Here is a 27512-nt window from a genome sequence, read left to right as displayed (position 1 = left end):
GAATGGACATAGCTAAACAAAACTGTGCTTGATTCCATCTGTTTCCTTTCTGGACCATTTAACCACCCTTATCTCTTTCTTCACTTCCGAGAGGAAAGAGCATGAGCTTTGTGGTCTTACAGCCCAGTAAGTTAACCTCTCCATCTGTGTGAAAATGGCTTAATGGTGATCTTGCTCTGGCAGAAGGGCATGACAATAACATAAGCCAATGTAGATGAAACACCTAGCATAGTTCCTAGGAAATAGTGTTCTAATAGAAGCCAGTTTCCTTCCCAGCATCTCATCATACAAGACCATGTGTCTACCTACATGAGATAGAGACACAGCACCATGTGGAGAAAGAGTGTACTGCAGGGGTCAACAGACCTGTGCCCTAGTCCCAGCTCCAGCATTAAATAGGTGGGTGGCTTTGAGAAAGTCACTTTACCTCTTGAGCCCATTTCTTTAAAAGAGGAGGTTTGTAGGAGACAAGACCTACATCCGCTTTCTGATTTGTCATTTTATGCATGGTGTAAACTATAATTCTAATCATACCCAAATCAAACAAAGACTGGTCACATGCATCTCAAACCAAAATTCAACTCTGATGGCCAAAACAAAGGCTGAGAAGTAGATCAGCCTCTCCCTCCCACGTATAAGAGTGATTGAGCGGAAAGAAATATTCCTGTCAGGACAGAGATTTACAAAGGAGACTTGTAGGTAATGCTCATTACAATGTTCGCTCCAGCCCTGAGCTATCATTAGGGCTTTCCAGAGGTCAAAAGGAGTGCCCCCTCCTTTTTTTAACAGTGCTGCCTCATGCCGGCAGCCTCAAAGACTGTAATCAAACAGTCATTTTAAATGGTCATCACTTGATTTCTCCAACTCTTGTCAGGGGATAGAGCTCAGTGGGAGAACCAGTCATTTTTTTTTTTTTTAGATTTTTATTTATTTATTTGAGAGAGAGAGAGAGAGAGAGCACCAGCAGCAGGGAGGGACAGAGGGAGAGGGAGAAGCAGACTCCCCATTGAGTAGGGAGCAGACTCCAGCAATCCCAAGACCCTGAGATCATGACCTGAGCTGAAGGCAGACACTTAGCTGACTGAGCCACCCAGGTGCCCCTACCAGTGAATTACTTGTCAACACAGTCTACCAGTGTTGTAGTCAGCATAACCCCATCAAGTCTCAATGATCCATATTGATGTCTGAATATGGCAAATCATCAGATTATCCAAAAATCACTTCTCTTTGACTCATTTTATGTATCCAGGTACACTCGAATCAAATTTCTACCTGTCTAATGATTCTTGGCTCCAAAACATACTCAAATTAACACTCTGTCCCGCAGTACACAGTAATGGTCACAGATGATGGTCCAGAAAGCAGAGAGATGAGTTGCTAGAGAATCCTGCCACAGTCCTCATCTTACCAGGAAGAGTTCACTTTATGGTTAATTCACCTGTGGGAGAACAAAAATCAATTATCATCCTAACACACCTGTCTGAGTCATGGATTATTCAAGCTATTCCACAGGAAAAACTATATAAAGGTTAGGTGACGTTTTAAAATCACATGGCAAGAAAAGAATGGCTTCAATTTCTTGGACCATCCAGGTATGCATTTAATTCAAATGCAGCTGTGACTTCCCAGAGGGAAGAGCTTCCCTCTCCTAGGATGGAAACACTGCTTGCAAAGCTGAGAGCTGTCTTCTGTGGATGTGCTTCTTCTCCTGGGGCCTCACAGAAGGGAGAAGGAGCCTGGTGACTTCGGGCCAAGTGCCCACTGCAGGCTAAGCACTGTGCCAAGTGCATTCCACACACTACCCCATTGAGTCCCCACACCATCCCCAGAAGTTAGCTGCATCTTTGCGCCTGTTTTATAGATCAGGAAAGGACAGCTTTCCTGGTTAAAAGAAAGGTTAAAAGCCTTGCTCAAGTCACACACCTGGTAAGGGATTGAAGACTGCTCAGAGCCCATGTCTTTCTCACTCCACCAGTGGAAGGAGCACAGACCTCAGAGCCGCACAGACCTAGTTTTCAGTCCACATTCTTACATTCTAACTCTGTGACGTTGCTTCAGTTCTTGGAGTCCTACATTTCCCATCTGCAATAAATAAATAAATAAATAAATAAATAAATAAATAAATAAATAAATAAAAATAAAAGGTGTGGGCCTGGTAAAACCTACTTCAGGGTTCTTGTAAAGTGACTGACCCAGAATCAAGCTCATTATAGACCTCAATAAATGGGTGTGATGGTATACAGCATGTGGCCGGATGTGACTGACTTAACTCAGCAAAACTGCATCTGCTGTTATGTTACTCTCCAGCACAAGTATAAAAAGTACACCCCACTCCCAGAGGCCAGAGTATCTGTCAGCCTGACGATGGCTGTAGACAGGGTAACTCCATCTAAATGGCACCTATCAACCTGTATTCTTGCTACCGTTCTTTCCGTCACATCTGCTTAGTAAGTGCCCTAAGTGGTGTCATTCCAGGTTGCATACCATATTTGCAGGTATGGAGGATGTTGATTTTTTTTAACTTCTGGAAAACTCAGCTTATGCAGTAGCCAAATCTGCCATACAACTACATCAGGACCTAGTTAATGCATCCTGAGCAAATGTGGGATTAATCACAGGAAGGAAAGAAAGAGCCGGTACATTAGCAGGTGGATGGTGGAGGAAGGGAGAGAATGATATCAAAACAACTTTGCATGTATGCCCTGGCTCTTTTCTAGCCTTCAAAGATAGCCTTTCCTTTTTTCTTTCTTTCTTTTTTTTTTAAATCTATATCTGTATCTTTTCCTCTTGGCCCACAGACCAGACCCTGGAAGGTTCAGGTTATGGTTTCCTGCTGGGAGACTCTGAACAAATCTTGTCCTCTTCCTTGTGCCTCACTTTATCTCAAGTTTTAAGACCAGATTGGGCTTCCCCTTCCTTCCAGTGGTTGGATAATGGAGTCCCTGATACTGTTCTTCTTACTGTTCTATCCCAGACTGAGTTTGGAATAAACTTTCCAGTCCTATAGAATCACGACCTAAATTTGGGTGGATAAGAAAGAGGGAGATTGGACCAGTGAGCTACTGGAATTTTCTCTAACCAGAGCCAAAGGCTCCTTTCCCTGGCCCTGGGATTAGAGTTTATTTTTGTGAATTGGCATGTCAGGCAGGGTTCAAATGATGTAATAGGAACTCCAGTATAACCAGGCCACTCCAGCCTGTGTCACACTAAATAACAATCACCCAAACTTCCTCTTCTCAGCCCCTTTTGTTACAGAGAATCCCTTACCACCTTCTCCCTTTATAAAGACCCTCCCAAGGGTTTCCAGGAGACCCTGTAGGACCACATCATTTGTACTCACATTGAGTCTCCCCTTCCTCCTTCTTCTGCATCTCTGGCTTCCCTTAGCCCATGTCCAGTGACCCTGAGGTGGCTTTTAAGAGCCTTGCCGCTGCCCATGTTGGCAACATCCCTCATGAGGATGCTGATAGCTGTAGGGCAGTTATCTTCCAGCATACCCAGCAACTTCTGGATGTCACAAGAAGCAGGAGCAGATTCGCCGAGCCCCTAAGCCCACTCCTTGCATTTTGAGTCTCATGAAGCCTCTTGGAGAATCAGCCCCTCTGCTCCTGGTCCGAACTCTTCCATTGCTCTACAAGGGCACAAAGGCCACTGTCGGGGTAGGCAGATGATACACCATCCCCTCTGTTGTTCAGTTTCCTCCTCCCCTCTCTTCCACCCACAAAGTAGTAGTACAAACTCCTCCATTCTTCAGCCATAAACAGAAGTGTCCATGCAGTTCAACTCATGCAAATGAAGCCTTGAGGTAGAGGTGGGGACCTGGCTCCAACTAAGCCTCGATGCCCATTACACAGAAAGCCCAAGGCTAGGCATCCTCTGATGGCAGATGGGTGTGAGCAGCACTTTCCCTTTGGGCTTCCAAACATTTGTTCATGCCTTGGGAAGGGAATTTCTCACCAATGTGTCTGGGCCATGTTCTTATATATTTAGTTGGATAGGTAAATAGTAGCATTTGTGGAATGTCTAAAACGGGGTGGACCCATTCTCACGTCAGTCCCAACCTTGTCCTCCTATTTCAATGAATTCCAAAGTCTCTCTGCCTCGGCTTCCTCTCCATACCACCACACTGTTGGTTATTAATGCTCTTGGAGAAACAGCCCTTGCAATTTATTAGCTATCAGCTATTGGTGGCCTTCCCAGAGGTATTTACATTTCAAGAGGAGACTCTGGAAGTCTTCCTCACCTCCAAGTTACAAAAGAATGAATCTCTAATGGTGGAAGGTCAAGCATCAGTGACAGACTGGTGGAAACATGATTTGTGGAAGGTCACCTTGCCCTCTTTAAAATCATTATACTTATTTCATTCTTCTGCCTGCCAGTAAGTTCCGGCTTGGCCTAAGCCCTGCAGAGAAAGCATAGAACTAGCTACCTGGGGGGATAAAGCACTGAACTTGAATAGGGAGACTCAAATTCTAGCTCCACTTCTTTCACCAGTTGCTGAAGACCCTGGGGTGGGGAGGTGTCAAGATGAGACCTCTGAGCAAAAGGAGGGGGTGACTAAGATTTGCCCTTGCCCTCACAGCCCTTTGTAGTTCTGGTTTTTATCTCTCCTTCTGTAACGTGAGGAGTTTGGACAAGCTGAATTCATGGGTCACTTTCAACTCTTTCATCCTGTTATTGTGAACCTTGTGGCTGGCATTCAGAGTAGAGATGCTGTCCCCAGGAAAAGATATTAGGAAAGTTTGTGCTCCAAGGGCTCAGGCACTTGGGCCTTAAGAACTCCCAAATCTACCTATCTTTATAGTTGTTTTTCTTTAGAAAAGAAAAAGACAAGCTTTAAATGCCACCTCGAGGAGCTCAAATGCTCGTGGTCTCCTGATAGAAATCATCTGTTTTAAAATATTGTGTCTAAGCTAGACTTGCAGAAAAGGTCTGTCTAGCTGGAAGTTTATGGAGAAACATGTCAGCTAGGTTATCCAGACACATGCAATGGGCAGGCTGGTGAAATGCATCTATGGACTGGTACTCCTGGGTATCTCTTTGCAAGGTAGCCACAAGAAGCTGCCTCTTCCTCTACCACCTTCCCCATCACACTTCTGACCCTCTGCCCCTGCTCTCATCATTTCCTGTAGTTCTGTACAGATGCTTTTAAGTGGCATATAGTGTCTGAAGCATGAATAAAAACATCTGAGCGTCTAACCTGGCACGAACATATAACATATAAAAACTTCCCACAGTAGGTTCAAGAATCAAGAGGTCTTTTTATTCCTAGGCAAATATGGCATGAGCTCATGTGCAATCAAAGCTCTTTGGGGGGTGGGAAGAACTCTCAGGCTGGCCATTTCCCCAGTGGGTCTTTAGGGGAGTGTCTTAATCTTTCTTGGCCGACAGCAAGTGAAACACTGGAAAGCCTTCCCAAGAAATGTTACAGTAGCTGCTTCTTTGGGGGTTATTTTTTTTTTAAAAAAGCAGAGAAGAGAGTCATCTGAGGAAAATAGCTTCAATTCAGTCAGGGGACAGGACATGTGGCTTCAAGGGTCCCCTACTAAGTTATACAACCTATGATTTGAATAAAAGGACTAAAAAATGTTAGCCAAGTTCCTATGGCTCTTCTGAAGATAGGTGGTTGAGCATGGTTGGTTCCCAGCCTCCCTCCAATCTGGGGAGTCAGGGAGAATCATGGGACAAAGGCCCACGTAGGTGGAGGGAGGATTAGGCCAGACCCAACCTCGAATAGGAGAAGCTGCCAGGGAAGCACAAACTCGTGATGGGAACATGATCCCCACTTGGTTTTCTCAAACACAATTATACAGAGGATAGAAATTTGAGGGGGGAAATTACTTTAATAACATATGAATTTTTTAAAAGCTTCCAAACCCTCCTCTGTGGAGAAGATCCAGACCACTTCCCAGCCTTAATCTGTTGTGTCTTGGCTCAGATTCTTCTGACCTGTGGGGCAGCCCCATATGCCCCTCTCAGGCCTACCAGGAGTTTCCCTGAAGTAGCACTTTGTGGATTCACCTGCACTTCTAGTACATATAGCTTACCTACAATATTTTTTTTCCTCTTCTTCCCAAGGCTGTTAGGGCCTCTTCCTTATTGGTCTTTCTTCTCCACCCAGGAGAACTGGCAGTGTCTCAAATTGCCGGGCCACTGGGCACAGTTCCCAGAGGCCCAGGCCATGCTTCTCTCTGCTCGGCTGGGCATATGCCTGATGTTCTGAGCAATTTAAGTCTGCCATTGTAGTGCTTCCAATCAGAAAAAGTCACACAGATGTGTTTACTGCAATCCAGAGCATCAGTCTAGGGAGAGAGAGAGTGTCCCCAGCCTCATCCCCTGTGAATACAAATGGGATGGATTTGAGAATTAAGAGAAAGAAAATATATAATATATACAATGCAACCCCTAGCCATGCCTCTTTAGGCTCCAGAGATAAAAGCAAGGGCTTGGATCAGGATTGAGAGGAGATTGCCAACATGTCCTGCCCATTCCACACTTTGATACAGTGAACCTACAAAGGCAGCTCAGTTCATACCTTCTTTCTGGGCAGTTGCTTCTATCTAACCAACTGTCCTGTGGAGAAGACAGATACATTCACTTTTTCTCAACCAGATGGGAACTAATTGAAACTGCCTTGCTCTATTTAAGACAGAAGTACATGCAGTTAGTAAAGAGTAGGTCCTTGACTTCCTTCCCACTTCTTTTATTTTTATGACCTCTAGTAATTTTTATAGAGGGAGCCAGTGAATGGTAAACCATTTGAATCTGTAATGTCCAAAATGACTCTTTTTCATATACACACCTAAATGATAGTTTTACTGGGTATACAATTCCAGTGCAATATCTTCCGCTCCCCCCCACAGTACTATTCATATAGTTCCACTGCTTTTTTGCATCTAGCATTGCTCATGAGAAGTCTGTTGTCAGTCTCATTTTTTTTCTCTTGCAAGTTTTTTTCTTTTCTTTCCTTTTCTCTCTCTTTTTTAGTAGTTTTCCTTTAACTTTATTACTGTGATGTATCCAGTTACAGGTCTTTTCTCATTCATCATCTTTGAATCTTGGGACTTTTGTCTTATACTGATTATTTTATACCTTCTGGTAAATTTTATGTTATTGTTTCTTTTCCATTTTCTTTTCTTTATTCCATTTATTCTATCCTCTGAAATTTTTTGTAGACAGATACCAAAATATCTGAATTCATGTTCTCCAAATCTCAACTTTTCTCTCCATATTTTCATCTCATGATCCTTTTAGGTGACATAAGAGAATTCCTCCATTTCATCTTCCAGTTCACTAATTTATTCTTTGGCTATGTCCATGGTCCTGTCCATTTGTTGGTTTTTAAATTTTGTTGTGAATATTTTTAGGTTCCAAGGTCTTTGGCTGATTTTTTTTAACAGACCCAATAAGAGTACTTATTTCAAAAGCTCCAGAAAAGTCCTCTTATGCTTGCACTACTAACATTTCCTTGGGTGTGAACTTTGTTCTTTACTGTAATCAGTATCTCTTTTTCACATTATTGGTTTTCCACATATTTTTGGTGAATCCTACACACATGTTCATTTTTGTATCAGAAAACCCAAGTCAACCTGGTCAACAGAGGGAAAGAGTAGGATGTATTATGGGGCAGGTTTTACTCCAGCCTGTCCAACCTAAGTGAGGGAAGGTGCCTGCTGTTGGTAGAGTGAGCCAGTAGGGAGTAAAATAGGGAGTATAGGGGAAAATATTTCACCTGGAGCCTACTCTGACTCTCTGATCCAAGCATCCAAGCAATCTCTATTGCTCACTGCCTACCCTGAGTAGATCAAATGTAGAGGTGTTGAGGGAATCATCTGCCTGCAACATGCCCCTCCCCCCATTTTAAGTGGTTGCAGAATTTGGTATCAGTTAGTAGGATCTTAGTCAGGACCCAATAACATGTCTTTTTTTTTTTTTGGCCTTTCCTTATTGTTCCAGATTTGCCAAGGATTGGTAAGTTGAAAAAAAGACTAATATTTTTCATTAATAACAGATGCTCACATGAGCTCATACCCATTGGTGGCTCCTGATGTTGAGTGTAATTTTGTAATCTTTATGAAGTATTAGGAAAATCTGGATTCTAGAGAAGAGGATGGGCCTTTAACAGCACAAGGAGGAGATGAAACCAGTTTTCTTCCTACTCTACCTTTGAAGTACACATAGAAGCTCAGTGAAACTCTCTCATTTTATGTCCTCTTAGTGAAAGCCATGGTACAAGTTTCTGTCCTACAATTGATGCTCACAATGCAGGAAGCACTCATGGCCAGCAAATGCACCATGGCTTCCTACAGAATGTGGAAGGGACCTAGCCAAGGTCTGTAAAATAAATCCCTGCACAGGATGGCAGGGTGGATGATGTGGCATCTCAGTTAAGCTCATAAAGTGTTATATCATAAAGACTCTCTGATTCCATTGGAGAGTTCAGTCTACCCCTTCTGAATAATGTAGCCCCTTCCCTACAACTCATCAAAACCCTTTCATGTCCTCAAGGTCTCACTAAGTTTCATTTCCATGAAAACTTTCCTGTGGCTTCCCAGCCCATGGGGAATCTTTTTCTTCTTTAAACTTTCACAGCAATAGACAGTGTCACTGACTTTGACACCTCATCTTATAGAGTTTTGTCCTACTTTAGCCAAAAGTTAGATCCAACAACTGTGATTATGCAGAATACAGCTTAAGGGAAGGAAAACACTCTCAGAAAAGGAGAATAGTTATCACATTGTCCATGCAACACTCCAACCACCAAACCAATGCTTATTACCCTTAAGTTGAATGTGAAGTTAAGCTTGCTCATTAAACAAAAATGGTTCTCTCATTTCTCCAGTCAATCCTCAATTCTAATGGTTACAGCCAATTAGGGTATAGTAGCAGCTAGAACAGCTAAAACTTGACAAGAAATTATTATCATTGGTTTGGAAGAAAGAAGAACAAACAACTAGAAAAGTTTGGGGGATGTTCGAGGAAAAGGTCAAGTTAGAACCAAACCATTAGAAAGAGATGAAATTGTGTTCTGTGAATTCTGTTTCATAAGGCAGAAGAGGTTATCCTTTTAAAGATCTCCCATCAAAAGTATTCAAATAAAATGTTTCAGAACTCAAATCTATAAAAATATCTGCTGCAGGAAAATCCAGGTACATGGTACACCCCATGTCCAAACCAAGTTGAATAAAGAAAAGCCAAGCCACTTTCCCCTTCTGTGCTGCAGATGCTTAGCCATTTCCTGGCCGTGACTCTTGATTTATTTCTCATCTGTAAGCTCCAAGAGGGCAGGCTCATGACCTCTTTCATTTCCCTCTCAATGCTTGGCCTAGTGCTAAACACATAGAAGATTCTTATGTATGCTTGTTGAATGAATGAATGAATGAATGAATGCATCTGAAAAATTGATCCCTTCCTCTAACTTTTATTATTAGGCTCACTGCCTTTTGTTATTCTGGAGAAAGATTAGGAAGTGGATATTTTAAAATAATTTTGAACAACTAGGAAGCCTTGTAAACAAACCACTGCAGCCTCACAGTGCTCATCACCATCCATCATTTAGCTTCCTCTTCACTTCCAGCACTACCATACGGAAAATTTTTTCTCTTATAATCAAACACACTCCACTGTGTTTGACCCTACAAATATAAATTCCTGAGGAAAAAATGACAATACAGGATGCTGATTCCCTTAAAAATGCTGCCTGAATTCTCCAAAGCTGGAGCCTTGTGGGCTCAGCTCCTAAGGAGCCCTCCTCCTTCCACCATCTGCCAAATGGACAGACTCAAAACCTAGTCGCTACTTAGCTGCATGCTAGGATACTCACATCCCAGAACCTGCAAACAATTGCAGAGGTTTTGTTAGGCAGGAAGTAGAAAAAGTAAGAGATTGCCATCAATGCTCCAGGGAAGTCATCTGTCAGCTGACTATTCTGATTGACCCAGCCATGGAAGCCTCTACCTGAGAGGGGTTTTTGCAGAGACCCATTCAATCTGACTCATTTCATGACCTCTCTGCACAGTATTGAGCAAAACTCCTGCCTTAACAGAGAGATGGGAGAGGAAGAGAACATATGTGTACTAATGAGGGGCCTTGAGCACCTGTGGACTTTCCATATAAATGCTAACCAACTCACAGACACTTCACTGGTTCACTGTTTATAAACCTGCCAATAGCAAAACCTAATTCAAGCAGAGAATCAGACTTCAAAGAAATGGTCTACCCTCAGGTAGACCAGCTGGCTTAGTCCTCCATTGCTCCACAGGCCCACATTTCAGACACTCCACATAGATGAGATCTTATCCTTTTTAGAAGCCTCTGGAAAAGCCCCTTCAACCTCTGTCGTTCCCAAACACCCTGACTCCTAGCAAGAAGTGTTGACATCTGCCTAATCTAAACAGTTCTCACTTACAGCTGAAGCTCCTTTTAAGGTGCTTGCCTCTTGGGAGGGCCAGAAAATGTTTGGGCCTCTGCTCTAGAAACTCACAGTGTTGGGAGAGAGGATAAAGGAATTTTTATTAAAGTCAGTCTTAAGACCAGTTACCCAAATGAAGTCTTCCCTCCATAAAAATGCTTAAATTCTTACTAGACAAAACACATGACTTCTAAAGCTCTGCTGAGCACCCACCCCAACCCTATTGCTTAGCAAATTATCAGAAAGCCAACTTTAAAAGCTCTGACATGGAAAAAGTTGCCCAAAAAATCTAAGGTACAAAATTAATCTTTAGCCCCTCATCCTCCACATACATCATACACTTACAGGATGTGGAAGAGAGTGAGCATAACAAACAAGAGTGTTCCGGGGCACTGGGAGGGGAGCCCAGTAGCTGCCTGCACCTTTCCCTCCCCAGGAATCAGCAGTCTGACACCCCACTGGGTAGGGTGGTAAGGGAGGCAAGCTTGTCCTAGCAGTATGGCTAGAGGGAATAATGACCTGGTTTTTGCAGGGCAACAGATGGGGTAGGGGGACAGGGGTGTCCACAATTGCTTGCAATCTATCTCCACTTCTATTAGAGATGAAAACTAATGAATACCCCAGTAATTGCTAACAACTCAGGAGTTGGTAGGGTTCAATAGACCTAAGGACTCTACCATGCTGAGGGCTGGCAAGCAGGTCGTCAGGCGGAAGAAACCCCCAGGGATCCCTCTAACTAAAAGCGGGCAGGTACACTCATGAACTGATGGGAAGTGACATTCAGAGACACTCTGACCCTTCTGAAAACTGATTTTTAAAACAAAAACTAAAACCAGTTCGGTAGTAAAGGTCAGTCCTTGCTTGACAGTCCCCGGGGCAAATGTCCACAATTCTCCCAGCTAACCAGAATAAGAAATCATGCATTTTCTCTAGGACTTTGCTCTGCACCTCCCCTCTCAAATGTTTCCTGTGCTCAGACCCCAATGCCACCTTTTGTGACCTCTGCCACTGAGGTATCTCAGAGCCAGCCCAGGACCCTCCATGATGACTAAGATTGATTTGTGATTTGCACAAAGTAAAATGAAGACCCAGTTTCCTCATCATTAGATTTCCCTCCTCTCAGAGGCCAAGCAGTCAGCAATACCTGAGGAGAGTCACCTATATGCTAATTCTACAGGCACCATTCTGCCAGGGACCCTGCCCTCAGGGAGCTTACAGTCTGATGGGCTGACAGCCCTACTCCCAAGAAGAACAATAAAATAAACAAGAATGAGAGTGTTTCAAGCAAATAAATAATGAGAGTAAGAATTTGAATACCACCTGGACAGAGTTCCATGTTTAAGTTTGTTCATTCAGCAAATGTTTACTAACAGCCTGGTAAGCCTGAGATACTCTGTAGGTACCAGAGATATAGAGATAAGTAAGACATGATCCCTACCCTGGAGGGGATGCCTTGCACAGGGAAGAGCACTTGAGAAGGTAATTGTAAGACAGTGAAGGCCTTAACAGGAGTGTGAAATGACTGCTATAGAAACATCTAGGCCCAGCAGTCAGTCTTGGGGTGCTCAGGTGAAACTTCCAACGAGGAACCCTAACTGATTATGAGGAGTTATTGAAGCAAAGAGAGGAAAGTGCTAAGGTGGGCACAGAGCTGCAGACAGTATAAACTGGGTGGAAATGAGAAAAGGAAGTGTGTTGTCTTCTGGCGAGGACAGCAGCTCAGAGGCACTGGATCAGAGGGCATTGGGTGAAAAGCCGACAGGCAAGAGGCAGAGAGGGGAAATAAATAGCAGTTTCCATGTACTGCATGCCTACAACGAGAAAGGCACTTTGCTAGACAAGTACAAAAACAAAGACGCCATATACATTACTTCATTTTATCCTCACAGCACCCCCTGAAGTAGGCATATTACCATCATTATATACATAAGAATGCGGAGGCTCATAGAGGTTAAGTAACTTACTCAAAGTCACACAGCCAAAATGCTGCCACGATTTGAACAGGAGTCTGAGTTATCCCGAGTCTATCCAAGTCCAAACACTAGTCATGTTTCTATTACCACAGGATGTGAAGGGCCTTGGACACCCTGCTAAGGAGTTTGGACTTTATCCTGAAGGCATCGGGGAAGCCCAGAAGAATTTTAGGCAGGAGGGTGGCATGAACAGATTTGCATTTTTAGAAGTTCATTCTGACAACCGTGTGGAGAATGGATGGGAGGGGTCCACACACCAAGGCAAAAAGTGCAAGCAGGGAGGCTGCTCATAAATCCCAGCAAGAGACAATGGGGCTCTAGAGTACGGCTGTGGCAGTGGAGATGAAGATGAACTCCACAAGGAGTAAGAAGGTAGAATCGGTTGACCTTGGTGATGGGCTGGGTATGGGTAGAAAGGAGAATGAACTGCCAAAAGTTAAGTGGGAGGAACAGAGAAAGCGCCCAGTGGGGTTGGTAAGAGCTGGATCTCACATAATAATTAACTTGGCCAGGTTAACTTGGTGGTTGGAGACAATATTTATCAAGATAGGGAACAAAGGAGAAAGAGCAGGTTGGAGGAATGAAAGAAGAAATCCAGTTTGGGGTAGCAATAGGAGATGTCCCTACAAGAGTTGGCTATCACATCTGGTCCTCAGGAAGGACACCTGACTGAGCTTCCATCCAATGGTCAGTCATCAGCATCACAATCACATTTGAACTCTTGAAGAGAATCTGCTCACCCAAGGAGAAGGTGATGATTGGGAATTGCAGAGAATAGACATGGAACTCTGAAAAATGCTAATCTTTAAGTGGGATGAACAGAGGGAGAGGATCTCAGGAAGGAGAATGAAAAAGACCAGCTAGAGAGACAGAAGGAAACCCAGGAGACAGCACTAGCATGGAAGCCAAGGCAGGAGAGCATCTCTGGGGTGGAAGAGTCAATGGCATCCCACCGAGGAAACTTCGAGTCTGGGAGGCCTGAGAAGTAGTATCTATTGGGCTTTATGATCCAGGGGTCAGCAGTAATTTCAGCTGAAGGTGTTGCACAAAATGTTCATGGAAGCTAGGTCTATAAAACCAGACTGTGAGGGTTGAGAGGTGAATTGTGAGGGGATGCCATGCAGACAGTACATGCAGACAATACCGTCAAGAACACTGTAAAGAGAAGTAGTGACAGGCCCATATGGGGCTGGGGGGACACCCAGGGTTGAGAGAGGGTTTTGTCATTTTTATTGAAAGAGCCAGGAGCACATTTCAGTGCTAATGCGAGACCAATGGCAGTAAGGAAAAGGCTGGGTCTGTGAAAGAAGGAGCATGCATGGAATAAGCTCCCTGAGGAACAGGGAAGGGAGGAAGAGATGGGACTCAATGCTGTGGGCAAGTATTAGCTTTACTCAAAAGTAAGAGCCGGCTGCCCTTGTTATGGCAGGAGAAGCGACCAGGAAGAGTGGGCCTGAGGGGCCAGAGAGTGAGCAAGATCCTCCCACATGATGAACTTCACTTTGACCTTGAAGTACAAGGTGAGGCTGCTGGGAGTTGGGGTAGGGACAAGCAAGTTAGTAGGAAAGAAAGTTAAGTTGACAGGTGGGGGGGCGGGTTTGTGGCAGCTTTTGTGGGGGCTGCACATAAAGCTGGCCGGGGTCCAAGGAAGGGCTCTGGGCAGGCAGCAGCACCGAGAACCAAGTGCAGATTGGACATCCGGCACTGGCCTAAAGGCAGGAGGTAGTGTGACCTTCAGCTGCTGTTCACCACCCCAGCCAGGAGCAGAGCAGGCATCCAGCTAGACTGAGTTGCCTCCTCCCCAGAGGCTGACAGGGCAGACCATGAGGTGAAGGAGTAGAAGCGGTGTGGGAGTGGTTGGCACAATGTGTCACAGAGAAGAAAGTGATGACATGGGGGGATTTCTTGGGGGTCTTGGGAGGAAATGGAAAGGCTAAGTCTTTGATACAGTGAGGTCTCGAGGTCACAAGGCTGACAACTGAAAGGAGCAGAAGTTGGGATGGAAGAGACCCCAGCATCTCAGCATTAAGAGGTGGAGCATTTCTGTAGAATGGGGTTGAAAAGGGTGATTCTGATTGTGGAGTGACAGACATTCATACAGGTGTCACCTCTGGAACTTCTCTGGGAACCTAGTGCCTTTCCCTGCCTCGAATCCCCCTTTCCCACCTCCCATCACAGAGTCAGACCAAAGGAGCCTGCCTGGCAACGAGCTGGCACACACTGGGACTCCAGAGTTGCATATTTAGATAGATGAGGGGGAGACACAAAGGAGAGGTTTCCTGGCCTCCATTCAGAGGTCGCCCTCCCAGGACAGCATCCTCCCCGCCCCCAACCCCAGGGCTTCCTGTTCTCTGACCTAGTTACCTCTTGGCTCTTAGCTTTTGCCCCAAACGGACCCACAGACTTGTTCTCTGACTAAGCCTTCATTTACCCCATGCAGATTTTGACACTGCTGGTGGCACTACCCTCGTATTAGATACAGATGTTCTCTTGCTGCTTCCAAATCAGCTGACTTCTGGAAAAAGCCCACACCTGCCGGATTTGTAGCCTAACCCTGTTGGAACTGGTACTTGAGTCCCAGCAGCACAGCAACCTCACTAACTCCCCGGGAGGTGAAGATGAGACAAGCAGCTGGGGTGTGGGCTTCCCTTCATGTCCCCCTCTCCTTAATCACAGGCCAGACGTTCATTACCCAACGGGCTTGTGCACCCATGTCCATAGGTGGGGAATGGCCTGCTCCTACCCTCCAGGTCCCCTGAGCTAACGTAGTACTTCCAGCTCTCAACACTTGAGCACCCTGTGTCAGATCCCGTGCTAGGAAGGTATGTAGTCCCTTGGACTTCCCAAAGAACTTTGAAGCGAGCATTATCCTAACCTTACAGTTGAGGAAAGGGAGGCTCAGAGAAGTTAAGTAACTTGTCCCATTGTTGCACAACTTGCAAGTAGCAAAGCCAGGATTCAAAGCTAGGCTTTCGTTCTACCAAAGCCGGGAACCTCGAACTTCTCCTAGCCAGCCTCCTTTAAAGGGCTGATGGTAAATTCATGTTTTCATTCTTATCCATTCGTTCATTTAACAAACATTTGAGCACTTGCTAAGCTCCAAATACCCCTTCAAGACTTAGAAAAGTTAAATTTAGCATAAAAAGGAAAAGGTTCAGATGAGCTGAGGTGTCCATAGCCAGGGGCACAGTAGAACCCATTTCTCATGGCCACCTACAGATCACCTCCTGTAGCCAGAAAGAGCTCTCTGCAAACCTTTCCAGTCACCTTTTCTTGTTCTGATTACACAACCAAAAAAGCAAGAGAGAGTCAGAATGAGGCAGTACCTCCCAAGCCTACCACTCTCTGCAACCTGATGGGGAGATCTGACTGGGAAAACAGAGCCATGGGCATTGTTGTCTCTCCCACACACACTGCAGAGGCCTTTGGAATCTTTTCAAAGAACCCCCCTTCCCCCATCGCCAAGTGCTTCATATTTTTTATTGCCAGGATAAAAGTTCAGACAGGGCAAGTCTTAAGAGACCTGCTACTCCCCCATTCGAGCCCTCCCCCGCCACCGCCCCTACTACACACACACACACACACACACACACACACACACACACACACACAGACTCCTTAACACCAACAGTCTCTTTCCACACAGGAGAAAAGGCTGTTATCCCAGCAATTGCTTATTGGACCAGTGACAGGCATCTGATTTACGGACAACCCATTTATTGGCCAGTGGCCCATGAGGTGGCCTAGCACAAAAGTGGCTACTAACATGGGCCATGGTGACAATAGTCTAATTGAATTCTCTGGAGAAGTTTGAATGTGAGAGAAAAGGCAGCTGGGAGTGTGACTAGAAGCTAAAAGACACAGAGAGAAGCCACAAGTAAGCAGAAGCCATGAATAAGCAGAAACCACATGCAGGATCAGGAGAGGCAGAGACAAAGGAACAGAGAACCCAAGCATTAGGGTTGAGGAATTCTACCTTGTTGTAGAGAGGATGAGATAACTTGGAGCGGCTTGAGGTCCAGAATCCTGTTCCAAGCTCCTAGAAGCCAATCTGCCCTCAGTGATTATGGAACCCTGAGGCTTTGGCGGTCTCCCAATTTCCAGAAATATCCTTAACAATAAATCCGCATTACTGAACGTCACCTGAGAGGGTCTCTGTGCCCCCGAGGGAAGCTGACTAATACTCGGGCTCTTTAAACCCGTTCAGATTCATGGGACTGGCTGGGAGCATGGGTGAGTCACCAACACAAAGGCTATTGGCATTTTTGTCACTCCATCCTGCCCTTCTCTTTCCTGCCAAAAAGCACAGCCGACTGCACAGCCCAGATCTGGCTCTCTCCAGCCTCTAACAGCACAATCACTGAAACACTCCCCGAGTACTACCATCACTGCACTTGCTTTTCCATGAAGAAACCATTGTTCCTTCTGACTCCCCTCACACGCAGTCTGGCAGAACTCAAGACACCGGTCACCAACCCCTGGACTCCACCAAGAGTGGCCCCAGCAGAAAGCCACTACATTAAAGCAGGGTATCTTCCCTTTAAATGTATCTTTTCCAGTAGCAGGTTTGAACTTAACGTCTTTTAAAAAACTCCTAAATGTTTGTTTTCAAGAGCAGGCCCTGTGTCCCAAGGCCTGCGGCGAGTTGGAGGCTTGGGTCCCTTGAAGTAGCCTGAGAATGGACATGGCAATTTAGAGCTAAGGAGCTCATCCAAAGTCACTAGGCTCACGTTTAGCTGAAGGAGGGCTTCCGTTGTCCTCTCGTCTCTGTCCCTGAGACTCCCTAGGAGGGCAGCCCGGGACACAGCTGTCCACCGGTGGGGGGGTGGCGGGCGGTGGTTTGTGATGGTGCCAGTTCCTACAATCTGAGACCATTCTTAGATGGGCGCTCACTTCACACCTGCCCTATGTCCTCCGCCCAGAAAACCAGTAGCTACGTCTACACCAGCAGTGGTTTCCTGGATGGAGGTAAGGCTCCCAGGTATGTCATACCCACTGAGAAGAGAAAACAAACGACAGGGAGCCACTGGAAGGAGATAGCTTTGAGCAGGTCTCCCCTCAGAGGCTCCCAGCCCCAACCCACAGCCCTCTGTTATGCGCCGACCTCTTTCCTTCCCCTGTAGCTTAGTGCTGCCCTTGGCCCTCTCAGTAAAAGACACATCAAATCTTGTGGCAAAATCGCAGAAGTTAGTACAATTGGTGCAGTCGCCATGACATCCCAGATGCCCAGGAGACTGGAGGATTTGAAATACTCTGACACACTCCCTTTCTGGGGTTATTGAGGTGTGTGGGGCTGGGTGCCTTTCCACAGACACAGTAGCATCTCATGTTCTGGCTTCAGTGGGAAACGAGCCATTTCACACGTGTTATCTTTCTAAGCTACCTGAAATTCGACACCAGAGGTTTTAAGATTGCTTTAAAAGGCTGGCAATTTTGAAAGAATTTTTTTTACAAATTCCGTATGATCCACTCCTCTGCCTTTTTAAACTAAGCATTTTGAAAATAATGTCACCTTTTCATGATGACTTGCTTGGGGTTGTTAGTGTGAACGCCCTTTGTTGCCCTGAGATGTGCTCCGTCCAGAGTGCAGGGACCATGTCTTAGTTGTCTTTATATCTCTCAACATCTCGGCCAGCGGCAGTCAAGTGGGGCTGTGATCCGCATGCGTGGAGGGTTGCATGGAAGAACACCCAGAGGGTATGGACCAGGGAGGCAGGCGGAGCTCGTGGCTCCTGATGGCCCTGCTTTGGCAGTCAACTTTTCCTTAGTGCCTGAATCCTGCCTTGCTATCAGGTTCTCAGGTTGCCAGATCTGAATGCTCTTTGTTTTCTAACATTTTTTTGAGATATAGATCACATATCATAAAATTTACCCCTTTAAAGTGGTTTTTAGTAAGTTCACAAAGTTGTGCAATCACCACCTCTAATGCCAAACATTTCTCCACCCTCAAAAGGAAATCCCACACCCATCAACTGTCAGGCCTCATTCTCCATGCCAGCCCAGCCCCTGGCAGCCACTAATCTGCCTGCTCTCTCTCTGGATTTGCTCATTCTGGAAATTTCTCTAGAAATGGAGTCATACACTCTCTGGTCCTTGGTTCCTGGCTCCTTCATTTAGCATGATGTCTTCAAGGCCCTTTGGTGTGCCAGAACTTGTTGTTACTCTTCTTGCTCCTGCATTCCTTCACCTTCTCCCTTGCATTTCTAGTCTTCTGTGAGCATGATAACACAATTTGTTAGGATGTATGCAAAACAGACTAAATAGATCTTGTGGAAAACTCTGAGTTCTTGTAAAAATGTGGGGTGTTTGGGCACTTTTATTTCAGGGGCTCAGAAGTGTTAACTGGTTCCTCTCAATTTCCCGACTATTTTCTCAATGGCCAGGGTTTCTGGTTTAGTGCCTCCCAGGTGAGAAAAGGGTCAAGTCATTCACTTCATTTCCATTGTGCTGTCCATTTTTACAAATCCTTTTATACCTCTTTTCTATTTTGAGTCTCCCACCAGCACTGAAGAATTGGTTCATACAAGAAAGAGAAAAGTGGCCCCTGGCACTTAAGAATGGGCCTGATCCACAACCAGGGCTCAGTTTGTTCAGAGCTAGCCATGGTGCTCTGTTGGATGTGATCTCACAGGACTCCAACATCAGACACAGTCACTCTGTGACTTGTGAGGGAGACAAAAAACAATACTACTTCGTAATCTTGTCAAAGCCCAGGCAGAAAATCAGGTCATTGTGCCAATCACAGAACTATTAAGCACCTCCCCATCCTGGAGAACACAGGTGACTGCTGCTTTCTTTACCAACCGCTGCTTGAGCCTTGCTCCATCCTTCTCACCTTCTAGATAAGAATCATCAAGGTACACAATCACAGCATTACACCTGCTTACTGATAATAGTCAACTCAGAGAGAAGAGCCCCACCACCTTCCTAAACACTCCTGGAAAATCACCAGACACAAGCCAAAATCCCATTAAGTTCTTTCTAACATTCCCTTTACTAGTGTACTCTTCCTTCTTGCAACAAGTCAATGAACCCAACTCTGTTCAACCACAGGTATGTTCTTGGTGGTGGTTTTTAACTGGAGAATATTGGCAGGAATCAAAGTTCTGCTGAGAGTCAGCAGAAACACTTCCTTGAACCAAGAGACTCCCATGCCCATACACACATCTGAAACCTCCTGACTCTATGCCTGTTTGGGGAACTATGCAGCTCCTAGCTAGGAGGTAAGCTCAGAATGAGTTGAATTCCAGTGTTTCTTTGAGGCCCTTCTAGAGGATTTTCAGCTAACCCCTGATCAGTGACCATCACCTTTGGCCTTTGACCAAGCTCCAGAGACAGAAAGTCTCCTTATGGTCTATTCTGGCTCTCTTGGGGTCTTCTTTATGTAAAACGGCACTCTCCTGGGCCAAACACCTGCTGCTTTCCTAGTCTCTAATGTGTGAAGGCATCTCCTTATTTCTCTAACACAATAGAAGAGACACTCTGGAACTGCAGTGGCCACTTGAGGGAATTTTGACATGAACAAGATGGTACAGATACAGGACAGAAAGTGAAGAAACCTTCATGAAGAGCTTGTCGCACCTAAAAGAGAGATCATTTTATTTAATGTAAGTGATGCAGGCTTCCTCCTTTGTTTCCATATTTCAGGGATTATTAAGTGCTGGCTTTTTATCATCCCCTTGATAAAATGTGAAGGGCCCAAGCTATTGTCTAAAACAGTATGATGTCACTCTCTTTCAAGTGTATATGTCAAAAATCCCTTTTTTCTACAGCCAACCTTTTTACCTCTCTTGCAGAAGGAATTTAATTACCCTTGTAGGGATAACTTCACATATTGGAAGCTCCCTCTAATTTTCTTGTTTTTATCCCTCTACTTTTCCCTCCCTTTGGAAACTGTAAAGATAGCTGATCAAAAGCATCATTCCTTTGTGTGGCTCTTCTACCACTATCTAGAGTCCAGATAAACAGTCAAAAATGTCGACAAAGGAAGTTATTCAATTCAGTTGTGTTCCTTTTTTGTGGACACTGAAAAGCATATTTAGATAATAGTCTCTCTCTTTTCACCACATTTGTGATATAATAAGGTTTTAGCTCGAAGATAAAGAGTCATGGGTTTGATTCAGAGTCCTCAAAAAGTTTACTAGGTACAAATATGCCAACATAATATTTTGCTTTGAACAAGTCCATGGTTCAAGTTCTCATGGTTCATACTTCCCAAGTTTTCCACATTGGTTTTATGATGTAGGTAAGTTCCACTGTTTCCGTAACTTGTTTAAAAATAAAAATTATACATATAAAATTACATGGCAACTAAAAGGACTCATGATAATGGCTCATTTGGGAGACATGCCAAGGACATTGAGATTCTGGTTCATGTGCAGGTCATCTACCGCTTACTACTGTATTTTGACTCCTCTTTCTCCATATGAACTCCCTTACAATCCTCCTGTTGTTTTTGACTCCCTGTGGTCTTCTGCCACTTGAGAAAAAAATGAAACTCTTTCAGTTTTCTCCAACCTTAGCTACTGCTCTGAATTTAACTGATTTTTTTACAAATTTAATTAGCTCTTCTTTAAACACTTAAGGTATATCTCCTTCTACGTGTCCCTTCAGGTTCTTAAGTTTCCCTACATAATTAATTCCAGACTTGAGTCTATAAAAACTGAACTTTACCCCACCTTCAACAAGATGCTTCTTCTGGGGTTATTGCAACCCTATCAGCAAACCTAGGCCATCGGAAATGGGAACTAATATGGGGGCTCTTCTTGCTACAAGAGTCAATCTGTTCTTACTTTTCAGGAACTATTTGACTCCACTCAAGGGATCTGCCCACCTTGAGGGGCAAAAACTTGGCTCACTGCTATTATGCTAAATGATACTTATTCTCCCAATATAGTCTATGCCCCACTAGGGGATTATTTCTCACGTGGACATTGGGTTTACACACTAACTTATTACCCTATGTGTTCAGGATAGCTTTTAGAGACTTCCAGGTGCTTCAAATTACCACCCTTCCACTGGATCGAGTTTCTCTGAAAGTTATACTCAGAAACCTCCAAAACAGGCAAGCACGGAGTACATCATGCATACTCTGAGAGCTACAGTTCCCCCAGTAGGGATTCATACAACTGAGAAACGTAGTCCAAACTTTTCTCTGACCCTAACAGACACCGTAAATGACGGCAGCTCAGTTTAAACTTCATTAGCCAGAGTTGGATCATCCCATGGATAATCACATGGCCCTAAAGTTCATCTCAGGTAGTCAAAGAGAAATTTATATTACAACAAGCAGGTCTTGCTATTCCCTATGTCAATACTATAGGACAAGCAGGGCAGTATGTGACTAAGTAAAAGACAAAGCCACCAGACTCTCTAAAACAGACCCAGATGGATCCTGGCACCTGTTTTCATTGTCTAAGTTTTATAATCTAGGCCCCTTCACTTTGAGACCTATCACAAAAACTAATCATCCTTTTGTTTCTAATGATTGCCTATGTTGCAGCTGGTTGATATATTCTGTCCAGGGTCCTTGGGGCTACTGTGCAGGAATTATCAAGTCACAGGAGCCAACAATTCACCTTGCAACAAAAGAACCAGAAGAAGACTAACTCCTAGTCCAGCTACACACTACATTCTCTGGACACCCTCTTGATTCTGATCAGCATAAATTCAGCAAAGGCAAGATCTGGATGTCAAGGATTAATGTCTTATAGCTTGGCTCTATCTCCATGGCCAAAAGGAATACTCTTTGGCTGAAGGGCATTGACACATTACTGTTTTTAGAAAAGGTAACAGGAGGCTCATAGAGATTAAGTGACTTGCCAAAGTTCACACTGTTAACTTACAGCAAGGCCAGAACTTGAACTCAGGTTGTAAGACCTCGCCAAGGATCTGTGCAAAGGTGCATCTTGTTGAGTTGCCCTCCCTCAGTACCAATGAGAGGGAAGAGAAACTGGGCGATCATCAGACCCGCCATGCCAGAGCTAGTAACAGCCTTCCTTAGTCCCATAAATTCACAATGTCAGAGGTCAAAGAACTTTAGAGAACATCCAGGCTAACTTCTCCGTTTATAGATCAGGAGACACAGGCCCAGAGAAGAAAAGTGACTTGTTCAAGGTCACACAGCAAATTAGTGGCAATGTCCAGACTTGATCCGAGATCACCAGAGCTTGGTGCATGGCCACATCTTGCCCCTCATCAGTGGCAGGTGCATTCATCCCGCCTGGTTGCTGGAGGATGTTATCATGTTCTGATTCAGTGCCCTTCCTCCTAGAAAGAAACATCTCCAGACGGGGGTGACTACTTCCTCCCTTTCTGCCATGTGGAGTTTCTTTCTTGTCATTTTAGTTAGAAACGTCATCTCGGTGTTTTCAGGGACTGAGGCTACCTCGAAAGAACCCAACTCTCACGTGTACACGTGCATAGTTCTTCATGCTAAATGGAGAATGAGCAGCAGTGCATATAACCTTAACAGGAGCACAAGCTAAAAGAGCTATTCCCTTTTGAACCTTTTCATGGCATCCTTCAATCCACCTATGCAATGATCTTCTGAGTTCATTCTCAAAAGTGGGATTCCAAATATCAGGGTCTATTCACAACTGGACAATCATGCTCCTCCCTTGCTCAAAAGACTTTGATTACTCCCTATGTCTTCAAAATAAAGCCACAAATCCTTAACCCGTTATTCAAGGCCACCCACTATCTGGTTTCACTCTACCTCTAGGGCCACACCCACTATTTCTTCTGCAGGCACTTAGTTTCCCTTTAGCACATCAGATAGACTACAAAGAACTGCTCCTCTTTCTAAATCCCAAACTGCTCTCTCTCTCGGCAAATCAAATACACACACTAGCGTATGTGGATGTCTTTTCTTCCCTAAGGGAAGGGTATCCCGTTGATTTTTGTTATCCGCACCCATCAGAGAGCCTGGCATATGATAGATCTTAACAAATAGTGAGTAAATGAACGAGTGTATGCTTGAAAAATACTGCATTTATCCTTCCCCTCCGTGCCTGGGAAGAATTAACTGCTACTGGAAACAGATAATGTCTTTAGGTTTTCTCAACAGAATATAAACATAAAGCTCAAATGAGAAAGCAAGCTGAAAGCAGTGTGGCATTGCTTTATTGGTAAGATCTTTTTTTTTTTTTCTTAAAGAAGTACACTACAGAATAAGAAACCCATTACACTAGGAGTTGGGATGGTATCAACTATCTTTGTGGCTTGTGTGCACTTTTAAACCAGGATTCATGGCTGGAGAAACAAAAGAACCTCTTTGCCTGTATAATTTTGTTCCCTTCCTTTATTGCTTTAAATAGGCAAGATGTGGTTTGCGTTCCTTTCACTGCTAATGTTGTTTGCTTTGTGTTCGACAAAAATAACTTGCCGTTCATATTGCTCTCAAAGGTTGTTAAAAATCCCCTCCCCCTTACGCATTCCACTCATTTGTAACCAAGGTCTTGAGTGTTGCTAACAGAGGCTCCCTCAGCCCCATAGCTTCTGTGATAAAGCAGCAGGTGGTGGGTCAAGTTCTATTAAGCACCAGGTAATATCAGCATCCTTTAACCTTACTAGGAGAATCCTGAAGCTGGAGGGATTATCTTGTATATACAGTTGCTCTAGGCAAGAATGGGCACCAACATCCTAGGCGTATAAAGATCATCACCATCACCACGGTAAGGTGATGAGAGCTCTTTACAGTTTACATATCTTTTTTCCTGGTTATTCTGCCTCTTGATCATTAAAAGCATCTTGCAAGATAGGTGTTACTCTCTGGAGCACAGCCAAAAATGTTAGGTGGCCTGTCCCTGGAGCACCCAGCTTGGCAGGGCCAACATTAAAAAAATGCAGTGCTTTTGCCTCTATGCTGCAGCAAATCTCCACTAGAGTTTTCTGAATGTCTGACTTCTTGGCAATATGTAGAAAAAGCAACTATAACCTTCCTTGATATTCTAACCTAGCTCGCAACCTTCAGTCTAGAGCAAATCTTCTAGTCCAAGACAGACAGGTCCCCGTGCTGCATACCTGCATGTGTAAACCTTCACCCATCCACCAGAACCTCAACTCTGAAGCCAGAAACTAGAAATTCTCAGAGTTAACATTTTAGTCACAAAGGCTCACTTTCAGGGCAAGTTATGATTTGGGTTAATGTCTCCCTCCTCCCAAGTGCCTCTGATTTTACGAAAATCAAACCCTGAATCTTAGGGCCTTCTGCTAATTTCCCTCTCTCTACACGCACTGCAGGGGCTCCCACCACGCACCGCCTCCAATAGGAAGGGTGATCCCTAAACGTGTGTGGCAGTTAACGCTGTCCCTGTCTTTTCCATCTGCCTGCAGCTTGTTACAAGATCTCAGGAAAGGACTAGCCAGGTCTAACAAAGACATTTCTGTGACATGACAAACTGGCTTCTCCCCATTCAGCCCAAAGTTACAGTGCTTTTTGATATTGGTTACAGCCAGGGGACTGCCGGCCCTCCTCAAGCACTTTCATTCCTTCGTACACCCTCAACTGAGCTTCCGTCTGCCCCCACCAGCAGCTCTTCATAGGAGCAATAGTGACACTCACACTGAACCACATGAGATTCCTAATGAGACTAAAGGAATGGCTGGCCCCATTCGTTTCTCTGTCTGAAACGTGGACTACCCATGAGGGACTTCCTGCTTTAAGATAGGAGAGAGGCTATCTCAGGAGAGAGAGGAAATCATGTCTGCTAAGGAGGCGGTTCTGTCCAAAGAGGTCAGGGCAGGGCTGTTGGCAGCTTCCGTTAATTCCGTTGGGGCAGGCAAGTGGTGATTGGCAGTTAGTTCTGAGGTTGAGCTAAGGATGCTGGGATGGATTTTTAAGTGCACAGTTGGCCCTTACATCATGAGCCTAGCTTAAGTACCCAGGGAAATGGAATAGCAGGGAGAAGGGATATTCGCAAATAATGCCAAAACCTCTTGTTAGTCTTTGGCTTCCATATCCTTCCCTAAAACTTTAGCTCAGGGGCTAAGCCACCCAACATTTCCATCTCTTCCCCCATTCCTTCATGGAAGAGAGTCCTGCTTCCAGAGCAATTGCTGAGATGTTGGCAAGATAAAGGGTTGTAAAAATTACCGTAGATAATCTACAAAAAGCTTCATTGGATTAGGTTATGGATCTCTGAATGTGAGTTACGTTTGTTGGGTCAGTGACCTTGCTCAGGAATTGACAGAGGAGATGTCTAATAAATGCCTGTTGGATGGATAAGTACACAGTTAAATGAATTTTTACCTGAGTCTAAAAACTGCCTTTTCCCAGCACAGAAATAAAAGCCCCAGCAGCCTCAGGCCTACACCTGCTAGAAGAATGCTAGTGTCAGCCCTAGGAAAGTGAGCAAGAAGCAGCAAATCCTAAACAAGGCTAACACAGGGGATTTCCCTTCTCCTTTTCTTGCCCTCACTTCCACTGTGGTGCTAAAAATCCCATCAAGACCCATCATCAAAACAGCAACAGCAGGATATAAAAGAATTATTACTCTTTGTTCTGGCCATTTAGAAGTTTCCTGGAAACCTGGCTCTCCTCCAAACCATTGCCCCATGAGCATGGTTGTGATGAGTTCGAATCCTGGGTCCTCTTACTAACTAGATGTGAGACTTTGGGCAAATTACTTAACCTCTCTAAACCTCAATATCCTCAGTCTGTAAAATGGGGGTAATATTGGGTAAAGCACTAAGCATAATATGCGGAGTATAGTTAATGCTCAATAAATGTTTATTTTTATTACTCCTGCACCCCATTCTGCTATCCCCTTCTTTCTCCTCCTCTCCATTGCTTCTAAAGATATCATTGTCTATGAACAGCCAGAGAGTAGAATGACCAGAAAAAACAGGTAATTTTGGACAGCCCAGAAGTTATCTACAAGCCTAAGAGCAATCACTGTAGCCTGACCAACTGCCTGGTCTTTTGAAAAACGTGATTAGCAGCTGATAGTGTCCATAAGCCCACATAGATTCCTAAGAATGACAGAGATGTGTGTTCATTCATAAACTCTTGACTCTCTAGACGACAAGTATTTTTTGCTCCCAGTGTATCTCAAATGGCACTTCCAGTGCCAAGAGCCTGCTATTTAATAATGTCACCCAGAGAGGTGAAGGGTGGATTAAGTCTAGGTCTGTGAACTGAGGTAAGCCACTTGTTAATGGCTTAGTCCCCTCACGTGCAAAACATAAGGGGTTGGACTAGATGCTCACTGAAGTACCTTTACATTTTAAAATGACTTCTGGTTTAAACAATTCCATGATAATCAGAGAGCGATCATAGAGAGGTAAAATACACAAAGCTTAACCTCTCAGAAGGACAATAAAAATGTTTCAATTTGATGTTAACTTATAAAGTGATATAATTTAATGGAGATGTAATGGCATGAGGAGGCCAGGCCCTCTCAAACACTTTCTCAGCATCAGATGTGGTACCTGGAACACACCAGGGGGAGGCCAAGAGATTCTATTCCCACCCCCTCTCTCAAGAGGCCTCCATAGTGAGAAAGAGAAAGAGAGCCTCCAACTCTCCCTTCCCCTTCACTGGCCACTCTCCAGCTGAGAGGCAGGGGAAAGGAAGACACCAGAGTCTTCCATCGATGCTGCAGACACCAACCAAGCCCCTCCCCACTCTTTGACTCTCACTTGCATCCCCACCCCCGAAACAGTCTCCCATTAGGTATTAGGTGTCAGCTACACTTCGCCTGCCAAAGGTCTTCCCTTGCCAATGGTCTTCCCTTGCCAATTTTTGACACAAGGTTTTGCATATCGTTTGCATAAATTTGCAGGTAGGGTTCAAGAGGCCCTGACTCCAATTATACAGGAGGAAACATGACTGCATTTGCAGTGAAAAGTGACTTTGGGGAGAGCACACTTGATCTGTCGTTGAGTGCTGGGAAAGTCATGCTAACTAGGTTATGCCCATACGGTAAGCCCCCATACCTGCCCTCCCAGCCAATACCAAGGTCCAAGAAACCAGAGCTTTTTCAAAGTTGGCTTGAAGTCATGCCTAGTAGGTAGACAAAAGCTTTGCCCAGCCACGGGGAAGAATGGGGGGGGGGACATTTATTCCATCAAAGAGGAGCATTGAAAGACAGCTGAGAGCCCAAGTTCAGAGCTGTTCACTCCAA

General features: G+C 44.6%; 1 long non-coding RNA gene across 1 annotated transcript; it reads right to left on the bottom strand.

Annotated features, from left to right (window-relative positions):
* Nucleotides 1-952: 952 nt before the first annotated feature.
* LOC141371500 (uncharacterized) lies at nucleotides 953-16835 on the bottom strand. The gene is made up of 3 exons (XR_012376497.1): nucleotides 16361-16835; nucleotides 1924-2082; nucleotides 953-1438 (listed from the first exon to the last, which is right to left on the bottom strand). It is a non-coding gene; the product is annotated as an uncharacterized lncRNA (long non-coding RNA).
* Between the last annotated feature and the right edge of the window lie 10677 nt (nucleotides 16836-27512).

The sequence above is a fragment of the Callorhinus ursinus genome, unplaced genomic scaffold (assembly GCF_003265705.2).
Source record: "Callorhinus ursinus isolate GAN/ISIS: 27379988/994484 unplaced genomic scaffold, GSC_fseal_2.0 scaffold74, whole genome shotgun sequence".
NCBI lineage: Eukaryota > Metazoa > Chordata > Mammalia > Carnivora > Otariidae > Callorhinus > Callorhinus ursinus.
The sequence above is the reverse complement of the archived record's forward strand: the minus strand, read 5'-3'. Positions and strand labels throughout refer to the sequence as shown.